We start from the raw sequence: 17344 nt of genomic DNA on the forward strand, positions 1-17344 counted from the left end.
AATTTTTCATGAAACGTATATATATATATATATATAATTCTTTTTTTTTTTATTTTTTTATAAAAAAAAACAGAAAATGAAAAAGACATTCATAATTGTTTAAACTGGGCGAGCGCCACGAGCGTCATTTGAAAACCAAAACATTTATTGTATAAAAATGTATCAACTCGATGGGGTATTCTGGTCGGGTACAAAAATAGCCAAAAAAAAAACGGACTTGTCGAAATTCCCCGATAAAGGTGCTTTGGGCAATCGGATATAACCATTCCCCCTTCCTGAAGGAGGAGGCAATAACCGGGAGGGTGCATATCTCTTTTGAGCCATACCTCGTTACGACAAAGTTCTCAAGTCAACCCTAGGTTGCAAAATTGCCGCAAAGTCGAATCTCAGCTGTTATGACAACTGTCTAAGCAGAAACGAGTACGGCAAAAAAAATAAAAATAAAATAAAAATAAATAAATAATAATCACACACGATTAAACTCGGGTTCCTGAAAACAGAAAATGGAAAACACATACTAATTTATTTACATGACATTTTTTTTTACTCATGATATGATTATCTTTTTAATTTTTCATTTTTTTAATCAATTGCTTTTTATTTTTATATTTACAAATAAACTGTTCGTGTTGCTTAAAATAACATAAAATAAAATAACACTAGAAAGCAATAAATGCGCGTGTAGATTGGTGATTTTTTAAACCACCGCATTTCAGGTGAAAACATTATTACGTACTTAAGTGTCACGTCGAACGAAATAAGTACAAATTCCAAAAAATTACGAGAAATGATCCAGTAGAAAAATAATTACAAGTAAAAATAGAATTTATAAAATTATCGAGTTTTATCGTATGCTTCAATGTGGAAGAGTTGTGCGACTAATTCTATATGACAAGCAAAGCACTCACTGAAGATAACCATTTTCTTAAAGTGACTTAAATTAAAGCTCCTCCGCTTTTCGCTTCTCGGTCGGCCTGGTGGCCGGGGTGTGGTGTTGCTGCATGCTGCACTCTGCAGTGCTGCTGCACTCAAGCTAAATTGTTCTTAGGCAATGGAGGGGGAAACCCTTCTATACTAAGACAATATTATTTTTGCACACTACCAGTGGCAGAGTGCCCCCTTTTTGGGGGAGCTGGTTCTCTCCTACATTAAAAACGACCTTGTACGACATTTTGTTTTTCGTGGGGGCTGCCGGCTGCACTATTTTGAAACAGAACGTAATTGTGGACGATATTTTCTGTTAGAAATACTTCTAGCTAGCGCATCATCATCATCTACTGGATATTTTTTCGCAATTTTTGGAATTTACACTAATGTCGACATGACACGTAAGCACATGATGATGTCTTCATTTGAAATGCGTTGGTTTAAAAGGTTACCATAAGGTAATGCATAAGCAATCAGCATTATACTGTCAATATAAATTGTGTGCGTTACTTCTGCGTTACTGTTTTTCGTATTTTGTTTTTCCTTTTCGGGAACCCGGATTTCATTTAACCGATCATTATGAATTTTAAGTGTGTGCATATATTTATAAATTTCTTTGTATTGGATTCACTCCTAAACTAATTAACCGATCATTATGGTCGCCTTTTGGCTGTTGTAACTCGTTACCGATTTTAAAGAGCCAATATTGGCAGCCATAGGGATCTATATAAGCAATATTCTCGGTACTTCTGCAGTATGCTGAAGGCGGCCATTGTTAGGGGGCGATAACTCCAATTTCTTCTTGATCAAATAACACGGTAAATAAGTAACAAACAAGATTTTTTTTTTCCGACCAGAAAAATATTTAAAAACCAAAACATTTATTGTATAAAAAAATGTATCAATATATAATTGTAAAAGCATTTATTTAAAAGTCTGCGTAAGAAACTTAATAATTTTAATAAAACAATTTTATAATGAAGGCAACATTGGATTTTTATAAAGTAATTTTTTTTTTCGAACAAATAAATAATTTAAATGAAACGCTTTTCTAAATTAAAGCAACATTGAATTTTTTTTTCGAAAAGACTAAGAGTAGTAGTAGTACCTGTTACTCTAGGTCTTTCCAGAGCGAGGAAAACTTTAATTTTGGTCAAGATCAAAGTGTAGTATCTATTCTTCAGATGCTGCACTTCTATTTCTTGTTCTCTTTCAGTGGAGGAGAAATCCTTCACGACTGAGACAATTTTTATTTTTGTACCTTTTCTCCACGTTAAAAAACGACCCTGGTGTCTAACTCTGTCCCGTGGGGAGACATAGTAAATAGGTACACGGTAGCCCTCCTAGATGAGCCGAATTTTTTCAAACAAACAAACAAAAAATAAAAAATAATTAAAAAAATCAACTTCCTGTTTAACTCGGTGGTGGCTCGTGCATAGAACTGCAGAATTGCAGCACTATGCAGCACTCGACTGCAGCGCAGCAGTCAGCACAGCAGTACAGACAGCACCAACTTTTTATGTTCAATATTATTGATAAAATAAAATAAAAAATATGTCCATCTTTTTATTATTTCATTCTCTATATGTACATTTTAAAATCCTTAAGTTTGATGTCGGTAGACATCACCAAATTTATGTAAAAATCCGTATATATGTAATATTATGACTTCGATACCAATTGTTGTGAACACAAATGACACCAGTTATATTTAAGTATGACACCAGTGGTGTACTGGTGTGGTCTATTTGTGTGTTATAAGTAGGGCTATTCTTTTCATTGTTTTGACTCTCGAGTATATATCCGACACAGTTAGACACAATTAATCAACCGAGAACTACATCACTCTACATAAAAACATATAAGATATCAATGGAAAAAAACTGAGAATCAAAACAAGGAAAAGAATATACTGTTGTCATAGCCCTAGCTATAAGGTATCGTATCTCAATACCCGATAACGACCGTCACAATAACAAAAATAGCGTATGGTAGCAAGAAAGGCATATAGAATATTAAATTAAATATTTATTGAAGAAGCGAAATGAAAAATCCTCTTGATGTTAAAGTTCCGAGAAGTTTAGATTGGAATTAATTAGAACTGTTTCGTGTTGATAAAAAAAAAAAAAAAAAAAAAATTCTGAGAAGAAAAATCGCAAAGTCCTGTAACATCAAGATTAGTAGATTAAAATTAATTAGAATTGTCTCTTGCTGGTAAAAAAATTTCTGAGAAGAAAAAATAGCAAAATCCCGTCGTTGAGATGCTTTGTTGCTGTAGCAGAACTGAACAACAATCTGTTGGTCCTGCAGAGTTGACAAAAGAGGATTTTGCATTTTCATTCAATGCTCTCGGTCCCTTGTGGCTGGCTCAGTGTGCGGCCCATGGAATCGGTCAGCATTGGATGTCCTAACAGTTAATGGTGAAATCCTCTGCAGCAAGGGTGTCGGGACTATCACATTGGCTATAGAAGACGCAAGCCCCTTGAAAGTTAATGTTCTGATCATGCACACACCACTGTTGGGCTTCGATATGCATAATTAAAAATAGACATAAAATAAAAAATGTTGGGTGGAATTCACATAAACTGATTTAGCGATGCCACTTTTGCTAAAACGGAACTTTGTGCCTGCACTACGATCAGACCAGTGCTGAGTTCAATGAGCAAACCAAAACTTGGACGGCGTCGTGGAAATGGTCAAGCAATCAACCACCCAATGGACTTACTAACAAAGTACCGGAGTATCCAATGTCCGGCCAAATTCGACAGGAGTACCGTCATGAGTAGAAAACGTGGTTGAGCAATGGATGGCTACTTCCCTATCCTGAGGAAGAGTTTGGTCCCCGAAAAGGCCTGATTCCATTAATAGATGTTTTCCAAAAGAATAAGTTCAAAGTGCACCCGGTGTTAAACTTTTGTGAGTTGAATGGCACATGGTGATGTTCACGCACAAAAGCTAAAAGAGTGGAGGAGGAAAAGCTCCAATGTGTCATTACTTGACCTTCGAAGGTCATATCTACTGCATGTGCATAAATCCTTGTAGCCGTACCAGACAGTGCTCTTCAAAGGAAAGAGGTACTGCCTAACGTGCATGGGTTTTGGGCTCAATGTAGCACCATCTGTCATGCAAACTATTGTTGAAGCTACAAAGCTACACTCTCGAGGAAGAATGATATCTGGCAGGCAACATTGATGTACATTGACGAGGTGTTTATCAACAAGAACGTGGGTTCTGCAACTGAAGTGAGACAACATTTGGCTGATTTTGGATTAGTGAGCAAGGAACCGGAGTGGCTGCAGAATGTTGCAAGAGTGCTTGGCCTATCAGTTCGGGAAAAGGGCAGCAACCTGGTATGGGAACGAGGGAATGAGGTCCCCAGCGTACCCTGTGTTCTTACTTGACAAAGTGTGTTCTCATTTTTTGGAAAGTTAGTTGGGCACTTCCCAGTGGTTAAGTGGCTCAGGGTGGCTGCAGCGTTTATTAAAAGGAGAGTAGTGGATGTGACAAAAGGTTGCGATAAAGCAACTGACGGTCCTTTAACAACAATGATTGAAGTGATTGCTGCAAGAGTGCACCAAGACCCTGTATGAGGAAAGTGGTGTGAGGATGATTCTAAGCTGGATGTGTGGGTTGATGCAAGCTCTTTAGCCACTGGAGTATTGTTTGAGCACAATGGAGCCGACATGGAGGATGCGAGCTTGATGCTGTGAACATGGCATTGATGTGGGAAGTATCTGTGCTGTATCTCCACACTGACTCTGCCTGCGTGCATAAATGGATCACAGACACTCTCATGGGGAAGGCTAGGGTGCACACTAAAGCAGCAAGTGAAATGCTGATGTCTTAGTCTTGTTAAAAAAGTGGTTGAACCTTAATACTGTGCAGGAGCCATGTCGCCAAATAAGTACGACCTTGACTGGATGAAGTCTGCCCATCACCAAAGTGGTCACCCCGGCATAAGACAAACATTATACTTTATCAAAAAAATGGATCCCACAATCCCCAAGGCGTTGATTAAGGCTATGGTAAAATATTGCAAAAACTGCCAGTCGATTGACCCAGCACCCACACATTGGCAAAAATTAAATTAGATGTTAATGACACTTGATTCTGAGTGGGAACGGATGTAACCCACTAGCAAGGCAAACTATCTGTCGCTCAGTGACTGTGGGCACATGAGTTTCTGTATCTGGTGTCATTTGAGACAACAGGACGTGGTAAGCATTATCAACTACCTAGAAGTCCTGTTTTGCGAGTGTGGAACGGGAGCAGAAATACTTATTGACAATGATACAGCATTCTGCGGCAGAGTTTTTGAGGACTTTCTGGGAGAATGGGGAATCCGACTGCACTTTCGTTGGTGCATACGTCCCCTCCAGCAATGGCATTGTAGAGCATAGTCATCGGAGTGTGAAGTGAATTGCAGCAAGGAAACACTCTTTCGTAGCAGAACCAGTCTATTGGTACAATGTTACCTCTAAGGATGATGTGTCAACTGAGTACCTCAGCTAACCTGATTCATCGCTACTGCATTCGACTGAAGGGCATCGATGCACCCTCTCCAGATAAGTCCAAACAGCAGCAGAATAGATATAATGTGGGCGATTGTGTTTGGGTAAAGAACCCAATTGGATGGTGTGTGACCCCTTATACGCGTGGACACGTCACAGGAATGAAAAGCTCACAAATGCTTTGTCGAGCAGATACTCAGCCATGCAAGGGACTTGCATCCCATCGTAGACCTGGATACCACAGAGGACGAAAGTGACAGCAAGTTCTTAACCCAGAGTGTGAGATTGATTACCATTAACGAGGCATGTGGCGATTCCTCTGAAGAAGACGACACGTCTGTGCTAAATAACACTTCTCCAGGTGAGTCATTCGAGGAGGAAGTACCTTTACTTCAAAGGAGTGCTAGACAAAGAAGACGAGCTCCGAGTTGTCATCTATGTGATCTTCAGATCACAGATGTAGCAGAACTGACCAATAATCCATTGGTTCTGCAGAGTTGACAAAATAGGATTCACAAAAGAATCGCTCTCATTTGAATCCATCCAGTACAAAGAAAAGAGAGATATGCAAATTATGGTTCTATCAGGATTAAAAGTGACTGCATATAAGGAACATAATCTTGTTGACACAGTCAAATGTAATTGTGATTTTATGAAGAAGAAGAGAGGAATATGACTGTTGACTGCGTGGGTGACAAAACATGAGCAAGGAAAAGTTCTGACCCTTGTTTTTTTTTTTGTCTTCAGTTGCCAATGTTGAGCGAATGGCTTCTGCTGCTATGAAAAAGAAAAGGCGAAGGCTTTCACATTTGTTGTTGACGCCGCTGTCAGAGAAGGAAAAAGCTAAGACGTTTGTATGAGCTGCTACTGTTGTTAGGAAAAAAAGAGAGAGAAATATCCATGCAAGATGTTAGACAACGTCCACCACCAACTGCTGTTGACAGCTGATGATGCAAACCATTTTGTAGCGCATGCGGCGGATTAGCTGAGAGCATATTCTCAAGTGTAAACAAAAGAGTATTTTTTCTGCTGGAAGTGTCTTGAGTGTATGGTTAATCTTGCTGTAAGGAATGTTGGTTTTCCTAATTCCGTGTTTGTTTTGTTTGTATTTTAACCTAGTGTGTCTGTGAAAGAAATTAGATTAAGTTTGTCACTTGTAGTCCTTTTATAGATATTTTATCACATATTTCCGTATATGATCTGCCTAATTTTTCTGACCTCCTCTTTCTTAATGTAGCTATTTTCTTGGGAATGTGCTTTGCCTGATAATTCTTTGCAATAATAAACTGTATATCATAGTGGAAGGATGGGTACTAAAAACATAGTCATAATGCGCCGTTAGCAGTCGATTGTATATCAAAGTGAAACACAGCCCTTAACTGTAGAGGTGGAATCGAACACAAGACATCCAGTTACAAGACCGGAGTGGTCTGGGCGTCATACCCTCATAGAAGTAGACTCACCTGCTTGCATGAGAGACGAGAGTGGGCTACTTAAACATTCCCGGCAACGAGTGTGTTTCCAAATATACGTCGTTTTGCCGACACTTTACATGGCGTCGCCGATATAGGAAACCTGCTACAAACAATGTTGGAATATGGACGAACAAACACAGCAGACATTACTGCAACGGATCCTTGAGCTACAGTAAGAGAATATCGCCCTGCAAAGAGACGGAGGACAGCTCAGCAAGCCACTTACAAGGAGACCCGACAGATCTACCATAGAATTGAACTCAAGTGATGGTGACTGGGCGATATTCATTGACTCCTGGAATAGATACAAGGAGATGTGTGGGCTGACGGAGCCAACAGTGTTAAGAAACGAGCTGAGAATGGCCTATTCCCAAGAAGTAAACAGGCTATTGTTCGACATGGTAGGAGCAGAAATACTGAACTCCATTACGGAAGAACAGCTGTTACAACACATAAAGCTCATAGCCATCAGAAGCCTACACAAACAACTGTACTCACAAGAATTCCATTCCATAAGGCAGAAGGAAGAGGAATTGGTTACGGACTTCATGGCATGACTTTGATCAGTCGCAAAATTCTGTGACTTTTCAGTGACTTATCCAAACGGAATAGGATGCGGGTGGAAAGTCAGCTACTCCAACAATATGGTAACAGGACAAATGATGGCAGGGCTGGCAAACCTGGAGCATCAAAGCAAGGTGCTGTCAGAGGCTGCGACGCTTACAACACTGGAAGAAAAATTCAACAAGCTTGTTAGCCTAGAGATTACGGACAAGTGTATTCCCCATCTCCACAGTAGTGTATACCCTACTGCAACGAGCATACAGAGATCGGGCCACAGGCAGCGGCCTCGGGAGAACCAGACTGTATCAACTCTAAGAGACACTGAACCCTGTAAATTGTGTGGGAAGAGCTCACATCCTGACGGCTCAAAAGGACAAGGGGGCTGTCCAGCAGCAAAGATGACGTGTTACAATTGCGGCTTGACCAGACATTTTAAAAGAGTCTGCCGAAAACCGAAACAAAGGTCCAGCAACATATCTACAGTGGGAGTGGTCGGAGCAGAATCCAGAACTTTCACTACCCAAAGACACAAAAAGAGTCGTAACCGGATGATTTGTCAAGATGGGCAAATAAAAAAGAGAGGTGAAGCCAACCTGACAAAACCAAAGGCCGTGCCGCACCTTATTTGGAACAAAAATAAGTTCTGAAGAGGTACTCCTGATCCAGCACCAACCCTGATGGTAGAGATAACTCTGATTCCAGAGGCCCATGTGTAATTCAGGCGCATCTCCATAGGGCCAGCTCACCGCATTGATGCAAGCGCAGACACTGGAGCACAGACATGTTCTAGTGGACCAGAAATCCAAAAAATTCTGAAGTTTTCAGTACCGACCAGTCACCGAATTCTAGGAATCACAGAAAACCTACTGAACATAAAAGGCGTGATATTTGCTAAAATCAGAGTAGGATCACGGAAAACACATCAGATTATATATGTATAAAAAAATATATCAGATTTCTGCCTATCCAAGTCAGCCCTAAAAGACCTTGGTCTGGTACCAGAGAACTTTCCAGACCCAACTTCCCAGCAGAACGTGGCAACTAGCGATGGCAAAAAAGCACCATGTGGTTGCCCACAAAGAACTAATGTCCCAACTAAGCCGGACAATATCCTTTTTGCCCCTATGGAAGAAAACATACCTCGATTGGAGAGATGATGCTCTATTGTCGCGTGATAAAGGACAATTTTCCAGTGCTCCCGGACAGATATCAAATCCATAAATGCTGGAGCGAAATCAGTCGTTATAGGGAAACAATGATGGCAAAAAGACACTTACAAAATGAAAGGGAATACAATCTAAAATATCACCCACTTCAGGAACTGAAAATCGGGGAAACGGTGCAGGTTCAAAACCAAGTTGGTCCACACACTCGGCAAAGACGGGAATGGTGGTGGAAACACTGGGTAACCGGCAGTATGGGAGTAACCAGGTAACCCGTCGCAATCGCAGATTTCTCCGAAGAATAAACCCCATGGTAGATACCCCTTGTCACTTGATACCTGAGGAGCCATCAGGAATGTTGGATATCATAGACAACCTAACAGAGCCCGAAGTACCAAGACAATGGTTTCCTACGTGTACAGATCAACACCAGCCCGAAATATTAAACACTCTGCCAAAACAGATGGAGGTGGATGACACAGCTTCCCATGAGATGATGGAGGTTGAGGACGACCAACCGGTGCGGTGTAGCAGAAGGGTGACGCGACCACCCAGGAAACTATCCTCACAGACATGGGGCATGTCTCACGACTACTCCAGAGCCTCAAAACATTGGACCACAACACTAGTATCTTGTGGTCCTGGAAGTGGGAGGGCGTGTAGAAGTGGAATCAAACACAAGACGCCCAGTTACAAGACCGGGGTGGTCTTGGCATCACACCCCCATAGAAGTAGACTCACTCGCTTGCATGAGAGGCAAGAGCGGGCTACTTAAACAAAACATTCCCGGTAATAAGTGTGTTTCCAAATATACATCGTTTTGCCAACACTTTATATTGACATATCAAAAGCCTTTGATAAAGTATGATATAAAGGTCTACTCCACAAAATCTCCAGCTACGGTATAGCTGAAAATGTCTTCTCAATTATTAAATCATTTCTGTCTGATAGATTCATAAAAGTAGAGGTTGATGGGCAGAAATCAGAAGCTCACAGTATTAATGCTGGAGTCCCTCAAGAGTCCTTTCTGGGCCCAACTCTCTTCCTTATCTACATCAATAATCTCCCAAATCACATCCTAAGATCATTTGTAGACATTTATGCTAATGGCACAACCACCTATGGCAGCACATCAAAGGCCGTAAACGATTACGTTCTCTCTGATTCCCTCTCCTTTGATCTTGATCATGTGGTGCGGCAAAGAAAGAGGTGGCTGGTTAATTTTAATGCTTCTTTTTTTCCATCATCAACGCTCTGACCACTGTCTGGCATCAATTGAAATAAATGGGTCTCGTCTTGGGGAGGCTCCATGTTTTGACAAGCTTCTGGGACTGACCTTTACTTCTGATCTGAGATGGAACATCAAATCGTACATCAAAGTTGCCAGGACTGCTGGGATAATGGTGGGATTGTTCTACTGCTCCAGTAGATATCTCACTGCCAATGCAATTCTCTACCTGTATAAGAGCCAAATACGTCCCAGGATGGAATACTATTGCCACATATGAGCAGGAACTGTTAGAAACAGCTTATCTTGCCTTGACAGAGTTCAAAATAGATTTTGTAGCCTAGTGGGTGATGTCCTTTTCTCTTCCCTGCAACCTTTTTCCTACAAAAGATACGTTGTGAGCTTTATCGTTAATTTCATGGCAAGTGCTTGTATGAGCTCCAATCTATGGGCTCCCCTGTCCTGACTTTCACAAAAAACACTCGTCTAGCTGAAATCACTATCAATAATTTCCCCAACTCTTTATCTGTACCTAAACTTAAACATAGATTCCATGAAAAAAATTTCTTTCTTAGAACTGCACATCTGTGGAACTCCATTCTGTTTTCCTGCTTTCCAACTGGCTACAATGTGGTTGTCTTCAAGTCCAACATAAACAAATTCTTGATGAGCCATCCCCTTAATTTACCAAATTTCCATTACTAAAGATGACTACAATATGTTCTCCTTGACCACTGTACACTCAGTAACCATTATCCTCGAGTGGCTTCTGGGCCTTGATAAGTGGTGACTCCTTTGAAAAAAAAAAAAATGTATCACCGTTGTTGGTATCATTGGCTGCTCCTGGTGTTTAGGTGTATTTGCTCCTGCTGATATAATTTGTACTTTGTTCATGTTGTTATTAAAGGCTCAGTGGAGATCTTGTATTTCATAATATAACATATATAAAACTTATGTGGAGCCAAAAGCCACGGTGGAGATGTTAGATCAACAGTTTCAGTTACACCTACTCGGTGTTTTCTTTTGTACGCATGCGTGAATTAAGCAACAGTATAAAAAGGCGACAGAGAACTGTGGCTTCGCACAGCTATGCACTTCTGATTCTGCGTGTGCTATGCTTATTATTTGTTGACAAAAGACCTCTAAGGTTAATCGTTTTCTTTACAAATAGTTTCATTTGCAAACAGTTTTTTTTTAATGAAGAATCTACATATAAGAAATTATGCTTATGAACAAAACTGTTTTTTTTTTTAATACGTATACTTTGTAGAATAACTTTGCTATTGCATTGCTATAATTTTGTAGCAGATAGAAACGCAGATTTCTTTTAAAAAATTGAAACTATTCTTTTAAGTTTGGTAAACATTACAGAATAAAAGTTTACGATTTTTTGTATTGTAAATTTTACAGAATAAAAAAAATATTTATAATTTGTTTATGCGAACTAACAAACGAAAAAGCACTTTAAAAATACATTGTTGATCCTTGGTGCCTGAACACTCCCTTCTGCACCCTTCTTGTTCTTTTTCGAGAAAAGAGGTGTTGATAGATGCTGTCTGTTGCTAGGCTAGTGAAAAGCTTTTAGGTCGTAGTGAGGCAGCAGATGGTTCTGTACTTACTCGTTTTCACTCGTTTTGGGTATGAAGGCTTATCTCCTTTTAACAGCCATGTTGGTGTGACCTCTTCACTCCTCAATAGTTTGTTGAAGCAACTACTATAATGAGTATGCAGTGCTGTTAGTTGCTTAAGTCAGAAATTAGGTAGGTTGTCTATGCCAGATTCAGCTTTTGTTTTATCATGCCAGCTGTTATCTCTGGCTCTGGTATTTCTGGTTTGTTTTTGTTGCTTTTGCAGCATCTAGGATCCATTGGGCCTCTGTATTATAGATACCTTCATTTTCGAAAAGAGGCTGCCAATAATCTTCCAACTCTTGTTTTCTACCGTTATCAAAGTATGGTAGAATAGTCAAGCATTTTGCTTAAACCGTTTATTTTAAATTTTTCTCTCCATTCTTGTTTTCCTTTTTCCTTATTCTTTTGGCAAGTGCTGCGATCCTGCCCTCGAATTTCCTAACCATGTTCTTCAGCTCTCCTACTTTTGTATTATATTTTTCACTAAACCTGCAGATGATGCTTTTCATCTGTCCATGCACTGCAGGGGCAACAAGGAATTTCTTTCTGCAAAGGTTCAGCTGATTTTGGAGCTTACATTTCCAGCATGGCGTTTTGTTTTTGCTCCGAACTCCCGTTGTTTTCACTCTTTGAAATTAGGGATCGTGTTTTGTTTAATAATGTAATATTGCATCATAAGAAATCCAGTTTAGCTCTGCGAGGGATATGTTATGCTGTAAAAATCTCTGGAGAGCAACATTAACCCTTTTTATTGCTGCCCTGGTAGCTCATGTTGTTTGTATTTTTAGCAGTTGAGGTCTTTCCTCCAGATCCATCCTTTGGATCTCCTCAATGGTCTTACATAGTTCTTCCTCCAACGCTAACTGCCCATCATCCAGTTCAGATAGTCCCTGAAGCAGTGGTGCTGGTACGAATGTTGGTAGTATTCTACTTGCTGGGAGTCGCGGGGAATAACCAAGGTCCAATGACAGATTGTTTTGGGGTTTTTCATTGTTACCTGCTGGTAGTAGGAGACCTGCAGGGGAGTCATTTAACAAAGGCGTTCCTGGTGTTAAAGTAGATTTTTTCAGAGGTACAGACAGTACGGATTGATCAACAAGTGAATGGTGGTGTGGCTCTGCCTGTATTTTGAGGTGGCGCATTGGTCAATTATGGGAATTTTGATTGGGTTTTCCAGTGGAATCTATTTATTTCTAAAGAGAGTTGATACTACTTTCATGCATTCCATCTCAGCCTCATTAAAAACCTATATATTTGTGCACGTGTGTGTGTGTGTGTGTGTGTGTGTGTGTGTGTGTGTGTGTGTGTGTGTGTCTATAGGGTATATACAGCATAATCCCTTTGATACACTGGTTCTCATCAGATCACCGAAGTTAAGCAATGTTGAGCCTAGTTAGTACCAGATGGGTAATCATTTAGGAATTCTGGGTGCTGTATGTGCTCTCTGCTTATCTCAGCATTTGTTTCCAGTCGTCCTGTATATACACTTCACTTGCCACTGGTATTTAACAATGTCGACTCAGGAGGGGGTGTGGTTGGAGATTATGCATCTCCTGCCACAAAAATTTCACATGCCGGCACTCCTTCGTGGGTATCCATAGTCTGTTTAGTCTGAAGGAGCCTGATGTATATAGGGTGCGACTATAAAATTGTCAAAAATAACATGATTCCATTTCCACTTGATGAAAACCGGTTTTCTTTTTTTGTTGCAGACCATCTACTAGTGGACTAGTTGTGTACAAATCCCAAGAGTGATAGGAGCCTTCTATCATGTCTGAAAGTGACACAATGTTCAATGAGAAAGATCAGAAATGTGACACTGTACAACTCATGCTCTCTATTGATCCAAGTTATGACAACAGGACCATTGCCAGCACCCTCAAAATGCATCGCTGGATGGCCACGAATAACAGGGACGTGCTCAGAGTGATGAAAACAAAGTTTTTGGCCACGGTTATGGTCTTTGGTGTGGTTTCAAGTGAGGGCCACATCATGCCACTTCACATCTTTGAAAGACAACACCAAAGTGTACCTGGATCTGCTGAAGAGTGTGGTGATCCCTGGTGCAATCAGGTAGCCGCTGGAAGACCCTGGGAGTGGCAGTAGGACTCAGCACCGGCCCACAAGTCCAAAGTGACCCAGACTTGGCTTCAGAAGGAGTGCTATAACTTTGTACCCTTCTCTCACTGGCCCCTCTCCTTCCTCGACATGAACCTGCTGGATTATTTCATTTGGTCATACATCAAGAACATCACCAACATGACCTCCCACAACACCAAATCCAGTCACCAAGTATTCATCAAGCTCCCACTGGCGCTTATGTAAAAGGCATCCTCCCAGTTCCAGACCCATATCGAAGCAGTGATTGAGGCTGAAGGCAGCTACATTGAATAGATGTTAACTTTACTACATAATCAAGTTACCTGAATTGATTTTTTTTCAGTAAAAGTTTTTAAATAAAGCTGCAGTGTTGTTTTCTTTAGGATTACAACTTTATCATTCCGCTGTGTGTGTGTGTGTGTGTGTGTGTGTGTGTGTGTGTGTGCATATATGTATATACATTGCGGGAATATTTCCCCAACATGTTGGAATATTATTTCCATAAATTTTATCACCCACACACAAACGCATATACACACACACAAACGCATATACACACACACAAACGCATATACACACATATACACACACATTTATAGTCATCCACAGCTCATCAGTGCGGCTAGATAGGCAACTATCTCAAGCCAGAATCGAAACCCCACAGCCCAAACGATAGTCAAGGCTTCTCACCATTACGCTATATGGCTGCGGCTGTGCGAGTAGTGAATTAACGATGTTTTGACATCGCCCAAATGCCTAAGCTCGATTTGTTTACACAAAGAACATTGCTTAAGACGCTAATGGCAGTTTGTATATCACTTCCCAATATGCTAAACCCAAGATAGAGAGCATTATAGTCATCCACATACAGTACTGTTTCGCTGTATCACAGTTCATCAGTACGGCTAGACAGGCAACTACAGCAAGTCAGGGTCTAGAGAGAGAGAGAGAGAGAGAGAGAGAGAGAGAGAGAGAGAGAGAGAGAGAGAGAGAGAGTTATATATAAATCATAAAATGTAATGCAATAAATCTACTGGTATTTAAATCCAGTGATTTTTTTAACATGGACATCACGAATTATCAAGGCCCGGAAGCCACTCGGGATAAGGGTTATTGTGTTTACACTAATTTACCTCTAGAAACCTACACTACTATCATATAATATATATATATATATATATATATATATATATATATATATAGTATTCCGAATTTTACTGGGTTCATACAATTGAAAATTCGGTAATCGTATCGTTCATATACCAATAAGTTTTAAGCCAAAAAGAGATGACTTAAACTGTAAGCTACAAAATTATCATATTTCATAATTGAGCATTCATATATTGTTTTAACAAAAACCAAGACATGGAGGAATGGACTGACAGCAGCAAATAGTGCATTTCATCAAATACACTATTTGTTGCTATCAGTCCTTTACTCCATGTCTTGGTTTTTGTTAAAACAATATCTATCTATCTATCTATCTATCTATCTCTCTCTCTCTCTCTCTCTCTCTCTCTCTCTATATATATATATATATATATATATATATATATATATATATATATATATATATATATATACTAGCCGATTTACCCGAGCTTTGCTACGGATATATTTGTATTACACAATACTAATTGGCATTCTTTTAATATTTATGTAATTACAGGTTCGAAACCAAAACTTCTGGGTAAACGACATTTCTTGTACCACTGGTAAAAATGTAAACGAAAGTTCTACATTACGTAGAAAAAAAACTGTACAGGTCCGTTTTCAGTTTGTGTTGCTCCCAAAAATGTAAATTAGGATTTTTGCGGATAAACTATGCTTGGTTGTGTATATAAAAAGTACCCCATTTTTAATAAAGGAAGGACTTTCACATAAAAATTTAATAAACAAAAGATACGGCAAAAATTGAATTACACTTGTAAATCATATCTAAAAAATAGCACGGTTCGTAAACTGCAGAAGTACTAAACAGATAAAAACACCCGCATTTTTGTACTGCTGCAATTATTTTTCTTTGAGTGACGCTGAGACATAAAGCGACACCCCCCTCCCCCCCCACCCCGAAAAAAAAAACCCAAAATTACGTCGAAACTCCCCTACACAAATATATATTATCAACTATATCAATTACCCAGACAGGAAAACATAAGATCTTTCTCAAAAGAAAATCGAAGAAAAAAAAAGTGAAAACAAAAACAAAAAAAAACGCGTAGGAATATATCTGATATAATAATTATTTATTTTTTTTTATCGATATTTGTAACTTTTACATTTATAGAAAATAAATAATTAAAACAAATCATTTTATCACCATATCTCTCGATTTGGTTAAAAACTATATCCGTTCATAACCGGAAGTGAAATATCAGTGAAAATTACTTAAAATGTGCCAGTTTAGCAAATAGTACAAAATAACTTGAATTAAAATAATTTAAATAAATTAACTTTAAATAATACTCTTAAATAGAACAATTACATCAATTACATTACTATAATCAGTAACTTTAATTGAGCGAATTATTTAAAAAGATTTTCTTTAATATAATATGCAAATTAGATTAGTTCTATTATGTACATTGCCTTCAATATAGTGTATATATATTGATCGTGATGCTGTTTATTTGTATAGAAAATCTTATAGTAAATAAAATTTATATAGATAACCGTTTTCAGCAGAAAGTTTTGTATATATTAATCAAATTGTGAACAAACAAACAGACAGGATTACGGATTTATATATATAATAGATACATATATATATATATATATATATATATATATGTATCTATTATATATATATAATAGATACACATATATATATATATATATATATATATATGTATCTATTATATATATATCATGTTTTATTATTATATAGTGCTAGTGTGCTTGCAAGAATTAGGAATGGATGAGGTGAGTTAATGGAACTTCTACCATTACAAACCAGCAGAGTGTTACCACTGTCAACTAAGGTAAGAGTTTATCAAGCATGTGTATACAGTGTGATGATGTATGGAAATGAAACCTGGCCACACTATATATATATATATATGTATCTATTATATATATAAATATATATAATAGATACATATATATATATATATATATATATATATATATGTATCTATTATATATATATCATGTTTTATTAGCAATTATGTTATTATTTATAAAAGAAAATAGATGATTGACAGGAAAACACGAGGAGAGGTGATAAGGATAAATTTGAAAGAAAGAGGTATAAACAAAACGTGTGGCTTGACATGGTTACTTAAATTACTCTACATCTACTAAGGCAAGTACTCTCACCCATCTTTTAAATGTAACCATACCATCGAAGTTTCCTGTTCTGCACACATCTCCTTATATTCTCAATATTTAATCTACCTGTAAAGTCATCTAATTTAAGTTTGTCTTTAAAACTCATATTATATATCTTCTATATTATTCTCATGCAATTTTTCTCCATGCAACACATGTCTTCAACCCTCACTGGCCAGGTTTCATTTCCATACATCATCACACTGTATACACATGCTTGATAAACTCTTACCTTAGTTGACAGTGGTAACACTCTGCTGGTTTGTAATGGTAGAAGTTCCATTAACTCACCTCATCCATTCCTAATTCTTGCAAGCACACTAGCACCTGCTCCTCCCTGTCTCAATGGTATTGCCTAGGTAACAAAATTTCTGAACAACTTTAATAATATTTTTCTGAATTCTTGTGATGAGGA

The 17344-nt window shown here is 38.5% G+C and overlaps 2 protein-coding genes and 1 pseudogene across 6 annotated transcripts in view; 2 read left to right on the forward strand and 1 right to left on the reverse strand.

The window, feature by feature from the left end:
- Positions 1-17344, reverse strand: part of LOC145292971 (soluble guanylate cyclase 88E-like) — a 233096-nt gene that overhangs the window by 23393 nt on the left and 192359 nt on the right. The gene's annotated exons all lie outside the window — the stretch shown is intronic.
- The window catches only part of LOC145292972 (angiopoietin-related protein 2-like), a 46155-nt gene that overhangs the window by 2168 nt on the left and 26643 nt on the right, over positions 1-17344 (forward strand). Inside the window, exon 1 of one of the 4 annotated variants that reach the window (XM_080139209.1) lies at positions 998-1328. The exons of 2 other annotated variants lie outside the window; for them this stretch is intronic. The gene's annotated coding sequence lies outside the window, so the exon portion shown is untranslated. Of the gene's footprint in view, positions 1-997; positions 1329-1362; positions 1386-17344 lie in introns of those variants that run through there. One more of the 4 variants, XM_080139210.1, reaches the window with a different exon arrangement.
- Positions 12823-12939, forward strand: LOC145293597 (5S ribosomal RNA; annotated as a pseudogene).

The sequence above is a fragment of the Euprymna scolopes genome, chromosome 14 (assembly GCF_053919585.1).
Source record: "Euprymna scolopes isolate OS-2025 chromosome 14, ASM5391958v1, whole genome shotgun sequence".
Classification (NCBI taxonomy): Eukaryota; Metazoa; Mollusca; class Cephalopoda; order Sepiida; family Sepiolidae; genus Euprymna; species Euprymna scolopes.